Here is a 16684-nt window from a genome sequence, read left to right as displayed (position 1 = left end):
TTCACAACATTAAATTGTTACTTTTTGGCTCATCTATTGACCGTTCATTTGCGACCCCTGTTGTGGGTCCGTGTCACTACACTTTCACAACAGGATATCTCGGCCAGCGTCATGGACTCCGAGGGGCGTCACCCAGCTGTTGAACGACCAATGGGAGAGCAGGGAGCGCAGGCGTCTGCAGGAGGCGTGATTGGTGAGCTGCAGCACATTCTCACCGCCTTTACGGCTCAGTTGGATCAAATGACCGAGCAAAACATCCTCCTGAACCGCAGGGTGGAGGCTCTCTCCGCGCAGATGGCGGCGAGCGCTCAGGGCGCTGCTGCAGCTCCTCCTCCTGCCGACCCTGTGCAGGATATGAATGTTCCAGTGGTGGTTCAACAACCCCTCCCACCATCCCCTGAAGCATACATAAGCCCTCCTGAGCCATACGGAGGTTGTGTGGAGATGTGCGCGGACTTTCTCATGCAGTGTTCACTCGTCTTCGCACAACGTCCTGTCATGTATGCGTCAGATGCTAGTAAAATAGCTTATGTGATTGCTCTGCTTCGGGGTAAGGCACGCGCCTGGGCTACGGCGCTCTGGGAACAGAACTCACGGTTGTTATCAGCATACACTGGGTTTGTGGGGGAGTTCAGAACAGTGTTTGATCACCCTAACAGAGGAGAGACCGCTTCAACAATGCTGCTGTCAATGCGACAGGGGCGCCGGTGTGCAGCCGAATATGCAGTCGACTTCCGCATCGCGGCTGCGAGGTCCGGCTGGAATAACATTGCGCTCCGCGTCGCCTTCATAAACGGACTGTCGTTTGTCCTGAAGGAGCATCTGGTAGCTAAGGAGGAACCGCGGGATTTAGATGGGCTTATCGATCTCGTTATACGATTAGACAATCGGTTGGAGGAACGCCGTCGGGAGCGAGGCGAAGGACGTGGCCGGATACGCGTCGTCACTCTCCCTTCCGGGTTCGAAAAGGGGCCGCCCTCCCGACGCTCCACAGCAGCAGCGCTCTGTGGGGCAACAGCTTCCCCTGCTGACGTTGTTAGGGAAACGCACAGGGCCAAAATGAGGAGGCTGATCCGCGGGGAGTGTTTTCTCTGCAGCTCAAAGGAGCACACACAGAAAAACTGCCCCAAACGGCCACAACAACAACCGCCCTCAGAGACTGGGCTAGGGGGGGGTCAAAACATTCACGTGAGACACACACAGATTGCCACACGACTCCCAGTTACAATCCTGAGCGGGGATTCAACCCTTCAAGCCCCAGCACTGGTGGACACGGGGTCAGAAGGGAATTTGCTAGACAGCAGATGGGCAAGGGAGGTAGGGCTCCCTCTGGTGGCGCTTCCTTCGCCATTGCAGGTGCGGGCACTAGATGGCACCCTCCTCCCTTTAATCACACACAAGACACAACCAGTAACTCTGGTGGTGTCTGGAAACCATCGGGAGGAGATTGAGTTTTTTGTAACTCCTTCTACCTCCCGTGTGATTTTGGGCTTCCCATGGATTTTGAAGCACAATCCCCGGATTGATTGGCCGTCTGGGGTGGTGGTTCAGTGGAGCGAAACCTGCCATCGGGTGTGTTTAGGATTCTCGGTTCCTCCCGGTTTACAGGCTAAGGAGGAGGTCAAAGTCCCTCCCAATCTGACGGCAGTGCCGGTTGAGTACCACGATCTTGCTGACGTCTTCAGCAAGGATCTGGCACTCACCCTTCCCCCGCACCGTCCGTACGATTGTGCCATTGATTTGGTTCCAGGCGCTGAGTTCCCGTCCAGCAGGCTGTACAACCTCTCACGACCTGAGCGCGAATCAATGGAGACCTACATCCGGGACTCATTAGCTGCCGGGCTGATCCGGAACTCCACCTCCCCGATGGGGGCAGGTTTCTTTTTTGTGGGCAAGAAAGATGGCGGACTCCGTCCATGCATTGATTACAGGGGGCTGAATGAGATTACGGTTCGCCACCGATACCCGTTGCCATTGTTGGATTCCGTGTTCACCCCCCTGCATGGAGCCAAAATCTTTACTAAGCTGGATCTTAGAAATGCGTATCACCTGGTTCGGATCCGGAAGGGAGACGAATGGAAGACGGCATTTAACACCCTGTTAGGTCACTTTGAGTACCTGGTCATGCCGTTCGGCCTCACCAACGCCCCCGCGACGTTCCAAGCCTTGGTTAACGATGTCTTGCGGGACTTCCTACACCGATTCGTCTTCGTATATCTGGATGATATTCTCATCTTTTCTCCGGATCCTGAGACCCATGTCCAGCATGTACGTCAGGTCCTGCAGCGGTTATTAGAGAACCGACTGTTTGTGAAGGGCGAGAAGTGCGAGTTTCACCGCACGTCTTTGTCCTTCCTGGGGTTTATCATCTCCTCTAACTCCGTCACCCCTGATCCAGCCAAGGTTGCGGCGGTGAGAGATTGGCCCCAACCAACAAGCCGTAGGAAGCTGCAACAGTTCCTCGGCTACGCTAATTTCTATAGGAGGTTCATTAAGGGCTACAGTCAGGTAGTTAGCCCCCTGACAGCCCTGACCTCTCCAAAAGTCCCCTTCACCTGGTCGGATCGGTGCGAAGCCGCATTCAAGGAGTTGAAATGACGGTTCTCTACTGCGCCAGTTTTGGTGCAGCCCGACCCTAGCCGCCAGTTCGTGGTTGAAGTGGATGCCTCTGACTCAGGGATAGGAGCTGTGCTATCCCAGAGCGGAGAGACCGATAAGGTTCTTCACCCGTGTGCCTACTTTTCACGCAGGTTGACCCCGGCTGAACGGAACTATGACGTCGGCAATCGAGAACTCCTTGAGGTGAAAGAGGCTCTTGAGGAGTGGAGACACCTGTTGGAGGGAGCGTCTGTGCCATTCACGGTTTTCACTGACCATCGGAACCTGGAGTATATCAGGACCGCCAAGCGGCTGAACCCCAGGCAAGCCCGCTGGTCACTGTTCTTCGGGCGTTTTGACTTCCGGATCACCTATCGCCCCGGGACCAAGAACCAGAGGTCGGATGCCTTGTCCCCGGGTACACGAAGAGGAGGTCAAGACTGCACTGTCGGATCCACCGGAGCCCATCCTGCCTGAGTCCACTATCGTGGCCACCCTCACCTGGGACGTGGAGAAGATCGTCCGGGAGGCCCTGGCACGGAGCCCAGACCCAGGAACAGGTCAGAAGAACCGGTTGTACGTCCCACCAGAGGCCAGAGCTGCAGTCTTGGACTTCTGTCACGGTTCCAAGCTCTCCTGTCATCCAGGGGTGCGAAGGACCGTGGCAGTTGTCCGGCAGCGCTTCTGGTGGGCGTCTATGGAGGCCGACGTCCGGGAGTACATCCAGGCCTGCACCACCTGTGCCAGGGGCAAGGCAGACCATAAAAGGTCCCAAGGACTTCTCCAGCCATTACCTGTGCCTCATCGCCCCTGGTCCCACATCGGCCTGGATTTTGTCACGGGCCTCCCGCCGTCCCAGGGCAACATCACCATCTTCACGATAGTGGACCGATTCTCCAAGGCGGCCCACTTCGTGGCCCTCCCAAAGCTCCCATCAGCCCAGGAGACAGCAGACCTCCTGGTCCACCACGTCGTCCGTCTGCATGGGATACCCACTGACATCGTCTCAGATCGTGGTCCCCAGTTCTCCTCACACGTCTGGAGGAGCTTCTGCCGGGAACTGGGGGCTACTGTGAGCCTCTCGTCCGGGTATCATCCGCAGACCAATGGACAGGCAGAACGGGCCAATCAGGAATTGGAGCAAGCTCTACGCTGTGTGACGTCCGCACACCCGACGGCCTGGAGTAAACATCTGGCCTGGATCGAGTATGCGCATAACAGCCAGGTGTCCTCTGCCACCGGCCTCTCCCCATTTGAGGTGTGTTTGGGGTATCAGCCCCCATTGTTTCCCGTGGTGGAGGGAGAGGTCGGTGTGCCCTCGGTCCAGGCCCACCTGCGGCAGTGCCGTCGGGTGTGGCGCTCCGCCCGTTCTGCCTTGTTGAAGGCCCGGACGAGGGCGAAGACCCATGCAGACCGCCGGCGATCCCCGACCCCTGCTTACCAGCCCGGGCAGGAGGTGTGGTTTTCCACAAAGGACATCCCCCTCCAGGTGGACTCCCCGAAACTTCAGGACAGATATATCGGACCATTCAAGATCCTCAAAGTCCTCAGTCCTGTCGCAGTGAAGCTCCAACTCCCGGCTTCACTGCGGATCCATCCGGTTTTTCACGTGTCACGAATCAAGCCTCACCACACCTCACCCCTCTGTGCTCCCGGACCGGCACCGCCTCCTGCTCGGATCATCGACGGGGAGCCGGCTTGGACGGTGCGCCGGCTCCTGGACGTCCGTCGGATGGGCCGGGGGTTCCAGTACTTGGTGGACTGGGAGGGGTATGGACCCGAAGAACGCTCCTGGGTGAAGAGGAGCTTCATCCTGGATCCGGCCCTCCTGGCCGACTTCTACCACCGTCACCCGAACAAGCCTGGTCGGGCGCCAGGAGGCGCCCGTTGAGGGGGGGGTCCTGTTGTGTGTGGGCCACCAGAAGAGGAGGTACTGCTGGCCCACCACCAGTGGGTGCCCTGCCTGAAGTGCGGGCTTCAGGCACGAGAGGGCGCTGCCGCCACGGACACAGCCGGGGGTGACAGCTGTCACTCATTATCTCTTGACAGCTGTCACCCATCTACTCAACATCATCTCACTCCATAAAGACCAACGTCATCTCCACCTCGTTGCCGAGATATCGTACTTCATTGGAGGTAATATCCTCAGCCATTTGTGTTACTTATAAGCTGTATATTGTGAGTGTTTGCAGGAGTACTGGTCCCTCTTCCTGTGGAGGCTGAGTGAGTGCAGGACGGCACTCTTTTCCTCTGAGGGATCACTGTAAATTCATCAGCGTATTGAGTGAGAGGTGGAGGTGGCATTCCCACCGTTATTGTTACTGGGTGTGCACACACCCACACTTGACTGTCTTTGTTCTCGCCAGCAGTACCAGATGCGACAGTCGGGGACGGTGATCACCTGGGAATTCGGGACTTGGCGGCTCCAGTATTCACCAGGTTCGGTGGCGGCGGAAATCGTGTGGTTCCGGCTCTTCTCAGGACAGACGTCACCTTTGTGATTTGACTGTAATTATATTCTGAGATTGTCTGTATTTCGTTGTGCACATTTCACAACATTAAATTGTTACTTTTTGGCTCATCTATTGACCATTCATTTGCGCCCCCTGTTGTGGGTCCGTGTCACTACACTTTCACAACAAATGGCTTCAGTTCATTGGCTAGGATTTTAATCCATGTGTTGAGAATGTGAGAACATGTACTTTCCCCAATCTATAATAGCCAAGTGGCCTCTGTGTGCTTGTGTATGGCTTCGATCATGCAAAAACCGGGGAGAGCTGACATTTGCCGTTTGGCATGCTTATGTATTTTGGGTCAAGAATGAATGGTGCGAAAACGGAAAGTTGATAGCTAACCAATAAACAGTAACCACTGCACCTTGATGATTAGCCAGCATATGCCAACAACTCGGTTTCCATTGAGTGGTTTGGGTTGGTACTGCACAGTGTACGGGTCAGAAACAGAGTAATTTAACATTATTTTATGTTATTTGTCTTGGTGGATCATTTTCATTATGACCAGAATGCTGATGATTCAACTGATGGCTGTGGTAAATGCTCCTGTGAATGAATGAAGCGCTGAGACTCTTTAAACTTCTAATATAACAGATTTCGGTTATAACGGACAAAATTCTCTTGTCCACCTAAATCCATTATATGTGCATTTTACTGTATACATAACATTAATGAAAATACATTTTCTGAGTTTTCAATATCTAGACCTGCGCAGAAGGCCTTGCAGAATGTCCCACCCAGACTGAATGTGAGTCTGGATTATCAGCAAATTATACGCGTATTTGCTTAGATTAAGAAGTGATGCATTCCAACAATTTGCATATAAATACATTTCTGTTTTTGGGGCTGGTTCTGCTAAAAGACAGCTGAGTAAATGTAAAAATACAGTATACCAGCCAGGGCAGACGGAAAACCAAATACATTTTTAGCGATAAACTAAATAAGGTAATAAGTTTTGTTCTGTAGTGCACGCAGACCACATTCTTCCTCTCTCTTCCTCACAGATGGCATGGGATGCAGAGTTTTGTAATAATCTGCTTTTGTATAAAAGGTTTTTGTGGAGCGGCTGGAGGGATTCTAGTTTTAATTAGAGGGATTAAAATGCTAATCTCCTCAGAATAGAGGCCTTCCACAGACGTGGGTGCAGGTGATATTCCATAACTGAAGTCACATAGACATAACAGCCAACAAGTCATTTGCATTCTAGACTGAAATCAGTGTGGCACCTGTTTGGTCTTTTGGCCTATTAAGGGCTTCCCCTATTTATGTGTTTGACAGTTCTTTTTTTTTTTTTTTTTTTTTTTGGCAGATGTGTCATTCAGCTGTCAAATAATGATTTACCAAAATGAGAATAACAAGCAGGATCTATCTGTGTTATTATGCAATTCAGTAAGAAAAATAATGGACTGCAATCATATGTGAAATTTTCCTGTTTTAGTTTTCAAATGTGATATAACTTCTTAATTGCAGAAAATATATGCCAATCAATTGATTTGTCATGTATTTAAATGCTGATTTGCAAGAAAGAGATCACACATTCTTGGTTGCATGGCAAAAATACATTTGAAACTTAATGTTGACATAACATGACATACAGGTTGTCAAGAAGGGAGCACATGAGTGAAGCTGTACCCTCATGGCTATTCAAACATGTTGATATGTACAAGACTTCATAATAATGTGTTGCTTTGGTGTCTTCTGTCTTTCAGTCTTTTCCCCAGGGCATGAGCAGCAGAGCTGATTAATCACACCTGTGAATGTTGGAACCAGGGACGCTGAAAAGGGGAGAATAAGACAGGGTTCAAGGTTTGAGTCAGGTTTTACTGCAACCGATGTAAAAATAATTCTGGAAGATATAAATATGAATTTTATGAAACAAATTTTATTGTTTCTTGGGTAAGGAATTGTGTACTTTCGGATGGGAGCTTAATTTTTTTTACCTTAATTATATAAGCGAATATATATATAATATTTTGGCACTCCCAAAACTGGGAGTGCCAAAATTCAAATCCACAGTAAAACAGGAAATGTTCAAATGTCAAACACTTCCTGGAATGATAGACAAGACCCCATGGAATCTCGTGGGAACTCAGTGGTAAGCTCACACTCAAAACAGGAAGTGCCAAATTCTCAGTCACAGTGAAACAGGAAATGTTAAACACTTCCTGGCATGGGTGGAGCTAGAATGGAGGCCAGGGTTTCACTGGACTCACCTGTCATCTGATTGGACATAGATGATTGACATGTCACAGCACCACACGTCTGGTTGAAAGACCTGCATTTTCAAATTAGTGTCACATTGGCTGCTAGGTTCCTCCTGTACAGTAGTTTGTGCTGTGTACCACAAAAAAATGTTCTAATCCACTTTAGTAGACGAAAAAAATGTTTGCTTCAGATTTGAACTGAACACGTCATTTGAACTATGGACTTCTAATCACACCAAACTTATATTGGTGAGTAAACGACCATATTTTATGCCAGAAATGAGGTACAGGTTGTTAAATGCAGCATTTCTCCTTTAATTTGGGTTGCCTTATATACACATGTTTAAGCTAACAGGCAGCAGCTGATTCATGCTCTATTGGTTTATTACTGCAGCAGATAACTGAAACAATCCTTCAAATGGTGATACAAGCATCAAATTCAGCACAAATACAGATGGAGAAAAAAGAATGGAGCTACTTTAACTTTTGACCCCTGTACAAACTGAAACTGACCTTTGTCACCATTCTTGCTGCTTTTACCTCATAACTCCATAACATTCAGTCACAGATTGTCCAAACTATACCTTTTTTGGAATCTTCATGATCAGGCAAATAATGTGGTGTAGTTTTCTATATGATTGGAGCATCTTTTATTTTGACCCCTGTCTACTTCTTCAATTGACCCCTACCTGGCTGCCTGTTGAAAACTCAAGTGGCCCATCAGTTTGTTTGTTTGTTTGTTTTTTTAAAGAGTTCATGTCTATGGATTATTTGTGCAGAATGTAATGCTTGTATCACCATTTGCAGGATTCCACTCTAAATATTCTCTTATCTGCTGCACTATATATGAGATGTAAGATGCTGGTCCTCAATGTTTCTCACTTGCCCTCAAAAGTATTGCAACACTTGGTATTTCACACATTTTAATTTGTTTATTCCATTTCAAATGCATTTTTTTCTAAAATTATCTTCCTTAACTCAAACTGAAAGCAAATCTCTACAACTTGATATAAATTAATTAAAAAGAAGCTGAAAGGCAAAATAAGGAAAATGCTTAAAAAGGCGGGGTGTCTGGGGGATGGGGAGTCGGGGGGGGGGGGTTGGAGTTCCCCCAGCCCCCCATCTTAAAAGGTGGGGGAGCCATGCAAACATTCCCCTGAAGCATTTACTCAAAATAAAGTCTGAAGGACCGAAATTACATGGTGAGATGCTGATGAGATTCGCTCATTCATGTCCACGACATATGCATATTAGATTTATGTTACTTTTATAGCATTTATATGAAAAACCAGGCAAAAAATATGATTTTCTGTGACAAAAATTTTGATAGTGGAATTTTTAAGCAGCAGATTATTTAATAATGCTTATTAGACAAGCTTGATGTATGGCTTTCACTTTGCATGATAGAGTTTTAACTTGCACTTGTAGATGTAGAGATGAACAGTGTTAACTGACAGTGTTTTTCTGAAGTGTTCCTGAGCCCACGTGGTAAGATCCTTTACACAATGATGTCGGTTTTTAATGCAGTGCCGCCTGAGGGATTGAAGATAACGGGCTTTCAGTGCTGGTTTTCAGCCTTGACGCTTACATGTATAAAGTTCTCCAGATTCTCTGAATCTTCTGATTATATTATGGACTGTAGATGATGGAATCCCTAAATTCCTTGCAATTGAACATTGAGAAACATTGTTCTTAAACTGTTGGACTATTTTTTCACGCAATTGTTCACAAAGTGGTGATCCTCGCCCCATCTTTCCTTGTGAACGGCTGAGCCTTTTGGGGATGCTCCTTTTATACCCAATCATGACACTCACCTGTTAACAATTAACCTGTTCACCTGTGGAATGTTCAAAATGGTGTTGTTTGAGCATTCATCAACTTCCCTAGTCTTTTGTTTTCCCTGTGCCAGCTTTTTTGAAATGTGTTGCAGGCATCCATGCAAGTAAATATTTGCACAAAAACAAAAAGTCTATCAGTTTGAACATTAAATATCTTGCCTTTGTGGTGTATTCCTCTAGGCTGGACTATTGTAATTCATTATTATCAGGTTGTCCTAAAAGTTCCCTTAAAAGCCTTCAGTTGGTTCAGAATGCTGCAGCTAGAGTACTGACGGGGACTAGCAGGAGAGAGCATATCTCACCCGTGTTGGCCTCTCTTCATTGGCTTCCTGTTAATTCTAGAATAGAATTTAAAATTCTTCTTCTTACTTATAAGGTTTTGAATAATCAGGTCCCATCTTATCTTAGGGACCTCGTAGTACCATATTACCCCATTAGAGCGCTTCGCTCTCAGACTGCAGGCTTACTTGTAGTTCCTAGGGTTTGTAAGAGTAGAATGGGAGGCAGAGCCTTCAGCTTTCAGGCTCCTCTCCTGTGGAACCAGCTCCCAATTCAGATCAGGGAGACAGATACCCTCTCTACTTTTAAGATTAGGCTTAAAACTTTCCTTTTCGCTAAGGCTTATAGTTAGGGCTGGATCAGGTGACCCTGGACCATCCCTTGGTTATGCTGCTTTAGACATAGACTGTGGGGGGGTTCCCATGATGCACTGTTTCTTTCTCTTTTTGCTCCGTATGCATCACTCTGCATTTAATCATTAGTGATCGATCTCTGCCCCCCTTCACAGCATGTCTTTTTCCTGGTTCTTTCCCTCAGCCCCAACCAGTCTCAGCAGAAGACTGCCCCTCCCTGAGCCTGGTTCTGCTGGAGGTTTCTTCCTGTTAAAAGGGAGTTTTTCCTTCCCACTGTAGCCAAGTGCTTGCTCATAGGGGGTCGTTTTGACCGTTGGGGTTTTTCATAATTATTGTATGGCCTTGCCTTACAATATAGAGCGCCTTGGGGCAACTGTTTGTTGTGATTTGGCGCTATATAAGAAAAAAGTTGATTGATTGATTGATATTCAATTGAATATAGGTTGAAGAGGATTTGCAAATCATTGTATTCTGTTTTTCTTTACATTTCACACAACGTCCCAACTTCATTGGAGTTGTAGATGTCATGTAACCCAGTTTTTCTTTTTTCAGACTGAGTAGACCAAAATGCCACCAAACTCAAAAAAGCGAGGAAGGGCTGGGGGGCACCTATCTGGTCATATTCAAAGATGTCTCCTGAGGAAAGACAAGAATACCATAAGAAAGCTACTCAAGCTTCAAGAGAAGGCAGAGACTCTTCTCTGAGGAAGAGGGAGAAGCAGAAGACCAGCAGTTCAGTCCTGGAGATGTGGTGTGGGCAAAGCTCAGCCGCACCTGGTACCCTGCTAGAGTAGTTTCAGCTGAGGAAGTACCCAAATCACTTCACAAATCACTCTTCAGAGGAAAAGCTGATGAACTAGTGGTGAAGTGGTATGGGAAACTGCAGTTCAGCAAGAAGAAAACAAGCCAGATAGATTGCTTAACTGAAAATAGAACTGATGCTGCCCATGCAGCAAAATCACATAAAATGCTCCTGCTATACCAGGAGGCACTGGCAGATCTGAGAAGTGACTGAAGATTAGTTAACAATATATGACCTCTGTATGTATTCTCTAAGATGTTATGTCAGTAAATAGTTTAACTACAGCAATGTTTCCCATGTATTCACAATACAGTAATTAATGTCAAGAATGTGAATGCCACTGGACACCACTTAGTTAAATCATGAATGCAGGCAAATGCTTAGCAAGCTGCTCTGCTCAAAAAATGATGCACGTTCCAAACAGACACGTAAAAAGCAGCAGCTGTCTGTCAGTCCCCCTCTGCCTCACCTGAACAAGCCCAAGTACCCCCTGAGGAAGGAGGTGAGCAGCTGTGTGTTGAATTAATCAATTATTATAGAGAAAGGAGATTAAAGAATAAAAAATAATTTTGGAATGAAAAAGCCTATAGTCTATATTTATTTCAGAACAATTTTAATGGTTTAAAAAGCATCAGCTATCACTGAAATATTTTTTGTTTGTTTATATGTGTGCCTACTTTACTTAAACATCTGCTGCTGATTGTATTATTATCATAATATAATAACAATAATATTATTTCTTTTTATTGTTTGCTTGTTGCATCTTGTTCTATATGGTAATGATAATGCTCCAACGTTCCTGTCAGATTCTGCTCAGATGGTAATGTTCAAATTACAATAAATCATAAAAGGCATTTTGTCATTTTGATGTGTTTTATTCTGAGATTTTATCTCATTCTCTATAGATTATAATTGCATTTAGTTTTAATAGAAGAAGTTATTTTGTATTTACGTTTATATTTATATAATTAAGAAAATTTTATGTTCAAGCATATAAAGTAGACCTGCATTGAAATAAATGTGGTCAGATTTCAGAAGGAAATAGCTGATATGTATTTATAAGACCCTTGTGACTGCAGTAAAGTAAATCTGTAAGCCCAAATTTGTAATTCAGCGGAGAAAATTTGCAGCTAAAATTTAGCCCTCTGTGAAAACAGTTTGTACAGCCGTATCATTTCCATGACGTCAGGGACAAGACGACGTGCTCCCGCCTTCAGTCCGATCCCGTACTGAAATTGATTTTATCTGTTAGTAATGTTACTTATACACGTCCTGGTTTCAACATCCAAAAGTAAGCTGCAATGAATGTGAGATACAGATCTGTGTGCTCAGATCAGCAACGACATCGACAGCGGGCGCTGTTCTTCCTCTCCCGCTCTCTGCCTCCGCTACGCTCGCTGTTTTAATGCGAAGCGGCCGGTACACCTGTTGCTGCAAGGACAGACTTCTTGCGGCAAAATCCACAGCACCGCACGTCTCGGCAATCGCAGCCCCAGAGCTCCATGGATGCTGAGAGAGGTTTATATATTTTTAATGACTGGGATTCTTTGCGGGTCTCGCCTCCATATCCCACGATGGTACCGGAGGCGAAAGACAGTAGATTTTCATTGCGACACCACTCAATCAAACGGGCGTATGAAAAAGTCCCCCAAAATAATTTTCAAGCACAAATAAAAGAAATGTGTACTCACCAAACGTGCCGCAAGACAATATGAAGTTTTAAAAAAAGTAGCCTTCCGTATAAGACAAGAAAAAGGTGCAGATGCAAACTGACATAAATCCACAAATTACAATTGGCGCAATGCATGCTGGGAGAGGGTCTTGTCCGTGACGTCTCGGCAGCGTCCATGATGAGAGGGACAATTTGCGGAGGGCTAAATGTTAGCTGTAAATTTGTCATTTTCAAAAGAAGATTTCTCCGTTGAATGACAGATCTGGGCTTGCAGATTTACTTTACTACATTCAGAAGGATCTCATGTGTAAATGTAAGTCATTTTTTGTTCAAAAAATCTGACGGCATTTTTTTCAATGCAGGTCTCCTTTAAGGGAAGACATGGGTTTTGGAATATAGAATAGAATAGAATGCTTTTTATTGTCATTATACACAAGGTACAACGAAATTAAAACACAACTCCTGTAGTGCAAAGGTGTAAAAGTAAATATAAAAAGACAAATAAGAATATATATATATATACACACACACACGAGGGCTGTCAATAAAGTATAGGTCCTTTTTATTTTTTTCAAAAACTATATGGATTTCATTCATATGTTTTTACGTCAGACATGCTTGAACCCTCGTGCACATGCGTGAGTTTTTCCACACCTGTCGGTGATGTCATTCGCCTGTGAGCACTCCTTGTGGGAGGAGTCGTCCAGCCCCTCGTCGGAATTCCTTTGTCTGAGAAGTTGCTGAGAGACTGGCGCTTTGTTTGATCAAAATTTTTTCTAAACCTGTGAGACACATCGAAGTGGACACGGTTCGAAAAATTAAGCTGGTTAACGGCTGATGAGAGATTTTGAGGTGATACTGTCGCTTTAAGGACTTCCCACGGAGAGAGATGTCGCGCAGCGGTCCAAGGCGCCGTCGTCAGCCTGTTTCAAGCTGAAAACCTCCACATTTCAGGCTCTATTGATCCAGAACGTCGCGAGAGAACAGAGAAGTTTCAGAAGAAGTCGGTTTCAGCATTTTATCCGGATATTCCACTGTTAAAGGAGATTTTTTTTAATGAAAGACGTGTGGACGGGTCCGCGCGTCGGGACGCAGCCGGCGCGGTGCGGCGGCACAGGAAAAACACCTCCGTGTTGATAACCATTTGTAAAATCCAGGCGGCTTTTGATGGCTTTCAGTGGAATGAGTATATGAGAAATTGTTTAACAGCTGGACATGTTCCAACTTGTCCTTAAGGCTTCCAACGGAGGTGTTTTTCCTGTGGCGGAGCGTCGCGGCGGCTGCGAGCCGACGCTGCAATCCGCCCGCACATCTTTCATTAAAAAAATCTCCTTTAACAGTGGAATATCCGGATAAAATGCTGAAACCGACTTCTTCTGAAACTTCTCTGTTCTCTCACGATGTCCTGGATCAATAGAGCCTGAAATGTGGAGGTTTTCAGCTTGAAACAGGCTGACGACGGCGCCTGAGAGTGCTGCGCGACGTCTCGCACCGTGGGAAGTCCTTAAAGCGACAGTATCACCTCAAAATCTCTCATCAGCTGTTAAAATTTTCACTGAAAACCAGCTTAATTTTTCGAACCGTGTCCACTTTGATGTGTCTCACAGGTTTAGAAAAAATTTTGATCAAACAAAGCGCCAGTCTCTCAGCAACTTCTCAGACAAAGGAATTCCAACGAGGGGCTGGACGACTCCTCCCACAAGGAGTGCTCACAGGCGAATGACGTCACCGACAGGCGTGGAAAAACTCACGCATGCGCACGAGGGTTCAAGCATGTCTGACGTAAAAACATATGAATGAAATCCATATAGTTTTTGAAAAAAATAAAAAGGACCTATACTTTATTGACAAACCTTGTATATATATATATATATATATATATATATATATATATATATATATATATATATATATATATATATATATATATATATATATATATGTGTGTGTGTGTGTGTGTGTGTGTGTGTGTGTGTGTGTGTGTGTGTGTGTATTTACAAAGGAGCCGGTAGGTGTATATAAATAGGTGTATATACAGTAGTGTTCAGAATAATAGTAGTGCTATGTGACTAAAAAGATTAATCCAGGTTTTGAGCATATTTCTTATTGTTACATGGGAAACAAGGTACCAGTAGATTCAGTAGATTCTCACAAATCCAACAAGACCAAGCATTCATGATATGCACACTGTTAAGGCTATGACATTGGGCTATTAGTAAAAAAGTAGTAAGGGGGGGGTTCACAGTAACAGTAGTGTGGCATTCAGTCAGTGAGTTCGTTAATTTTGTGGAACAAACAGGTGTGAATCAGGTGTCCCCTATTTAAGGATGAAGCCAGCACCTGTTGAACATGCTTTTCTCTTTGAAAGCCTGAGGAAAATGGGACATTCAAGACATTGTTCAGAAGAACAGCATAGTTTTGATTAAAAAGTTGAGTGGAGAGGGGAAAACGTATACGCAGGTGCAAAAAATTATAGGCTGTTCATCTACAATGATCTCCAATGCTTTAAATTGGGCAAAAAACCAGAGACGCGTGGTAGAAAATGGAAAACAACCATTAAAATGGATAGAAGAATAACCAGAATGGCAAAGGCTCACCCATTGATCAGCTCCAGGATGATCAAAGACAGTCTGGAGGGGGGTGATCGGGAAGCACGGCTTCCCTGATCTGAACCCGAGTGGTGTTCAGTTGTTGGACTTCTGTGCTAGTCACAGTTTGTCCATCACGAACACCATGTTTGAGCACAAGGGTGTCCATAAGTGCACGTGGCACCAGGACACCTTGAGCCAGAGGTCGATGATCGACTTTGTAGTCGTATCATCTGACCTTCGGCCACGTGTCTCGGACACTCGGGTAAAGAGAGGGGCAGAGCTGTCGACCAATCACCACCTGGTGGTGAATTGGATCCGCTGGGAGGGGAAGAAGCCGGTCAGACCTGGCAGGCCCAAACGTATCGTGAGGGTCTGCTGCGAACGACTGGCAGAACCCTCTGTCAGGGAGGTCTTCAACTTCCACCTCCGGGAGAGCTTCTCCCAGATCCCGGGGGAGGTTGGAGACATGGAGTCCGAGTGGACCATGTTCTCCACCTCCATTGTTGATGCGGCCGCTCGTAGCTATGGTCGCAAGGTCTCTGGTGCCTGTCGCGGCGGCAATCCCCGAACCCGATGGTGGACACCGGAAGTAAGGGATGCCGTCAAGCTGAAGAAGGAGTCCTACTTATCTTTGTTGGTAGGTGGGACCCCAGAGGCAGCTGACAGGTACCGGCAGGCCAAGCGTGCCGCAGCCCATGCGGTCGCAGAGGCAAAAACTCGGGTCTGGGAGGAGTTTGGGGAGGCTATGGAGGAGGACTATTGGTCGGCCTCGAAGAGATTCTGGCAAACTGTCCGACGCCTCAGGAGGTGGAAGCAGCTCTCCACCGGCACTGTTTACGGTGCGGGTGGGGAGCTGTTGACCCTGACTGGGGATGTTGTTGGGCGGTGGAAGGAGTACTTTGAGGATCTCCTCAATCCCATCGTCACATCTTCCGAAGAGGAAGCAGAGACTGGGGACCCAGAGGCGGACTCATCCATTACCCAGGCAGAAGTCACCGACGTGGTTAGAAAGCTCCTCGGTGGCAAGGCTCCTGGGGTGGATGAAATCCGTCCTGAGTACCTTAAGTCTCTGGATGTTGTGGGACTGTCTTGGCTGACACGCCTCTGCAACCTTGCCTGGTGATCGGGGACAGTGCCTCTGTATTGGCAGACCAGGGTGGTGGTCCCTCTGTTTAAGAAGGGGGACCGGAGGGTATGTTCCAACTATAGGGGGATCACACTCCTCAGCCTCCACGGTAAGGTCTATTCCAGAGTACTGGAGAGGAGAATTCGACCCATGGTCGAACCTCAGATTCAGGTGGAGCAGTGTGGTTTTTGTCCTGGTCGCAGCACACTGGACCAGCTCTACACGCTCCATCGGGTGTTCGAGGGTTCATGGGAGTTCGCCCAACCAGTCCACATGTTTTTGTAGATCTGGAGAAGGCGTTCGACCATGTCCCTCGGGGCACCCTGTGGGGAGTGCTCCGGGAGTACGGGGTCCGGGGTCCTTTGCTAAGGGCTATCCGGTCCCTGTACGACCGCAGCAGGAGCTTGGTTCGCATTGCCGGTAGTAAGTCAAACCTGTTTCCAGTGCATGTTGGCCTCCGCCAGGGCTGCCCTTTGTCACTGGTTCTGTTCATTATTTTTATGGACAGAATTTCTAGGCGCAGCCAGGGTGTAGAGGGGGTCTGGTTTGGGAACCACAGAATCTTGTCTCTGCTGTTTGCGGACGATGTGGTTCTGTTGGCTTCGTCAAATCAGGACCTTCAGCGTGCACTGGGGTGGTTTGCAGCCGAGTGTGAGGCGTCCGGGATGAAAACAGCACCTCCAAATCCGAGGCCATGGTTCTCGACCG

At 46.9% G+C, this 16684-nt stretch overlaps 1 long non-coding RNA gene across 1 annotated transcript; it reads right to left on the bottom strand.

Annotated features, from left to right (window-relative positions):
* Positions 1 to 5615: 5615 nt before the first annotated feature.
* On the bottom strand, positions 5616 to 13901 carry LOC117519908. The gene is made up of 3 exons (XR_004563483.1): positions 13891 to 13901; positions 13643 to 13644; positions 5616 to 5693 (listed from the first exon to the last, which is right to left on the bottom strand). It is a non-coding gene; the product is annotated as an uncharacterized LOC117519908 (long non-coding RNA).
* Between the last annotated feature and the right edge of the window lie 2783 nt (positions 13902 to 16684).

The sequence above is a fragment of the Thalassophryne amazonica genome, chromosome 1, assembly GCF_902500255.1.
Source record: "Thalassophryne amazonica chromosome 1, fThaAma1.1, whole genome shotgun sequence".
NCBI classification, from domain to species: Eukaryota; Metazoa; Chordata; class Actinopteri; order Batrachoidiformes; family Batrachoididae; genus Thalassophryne; species Thalassophryne amazonica.
This window is presented reverse-complemented; position numbering and strand designations above follow the sequence as displayed.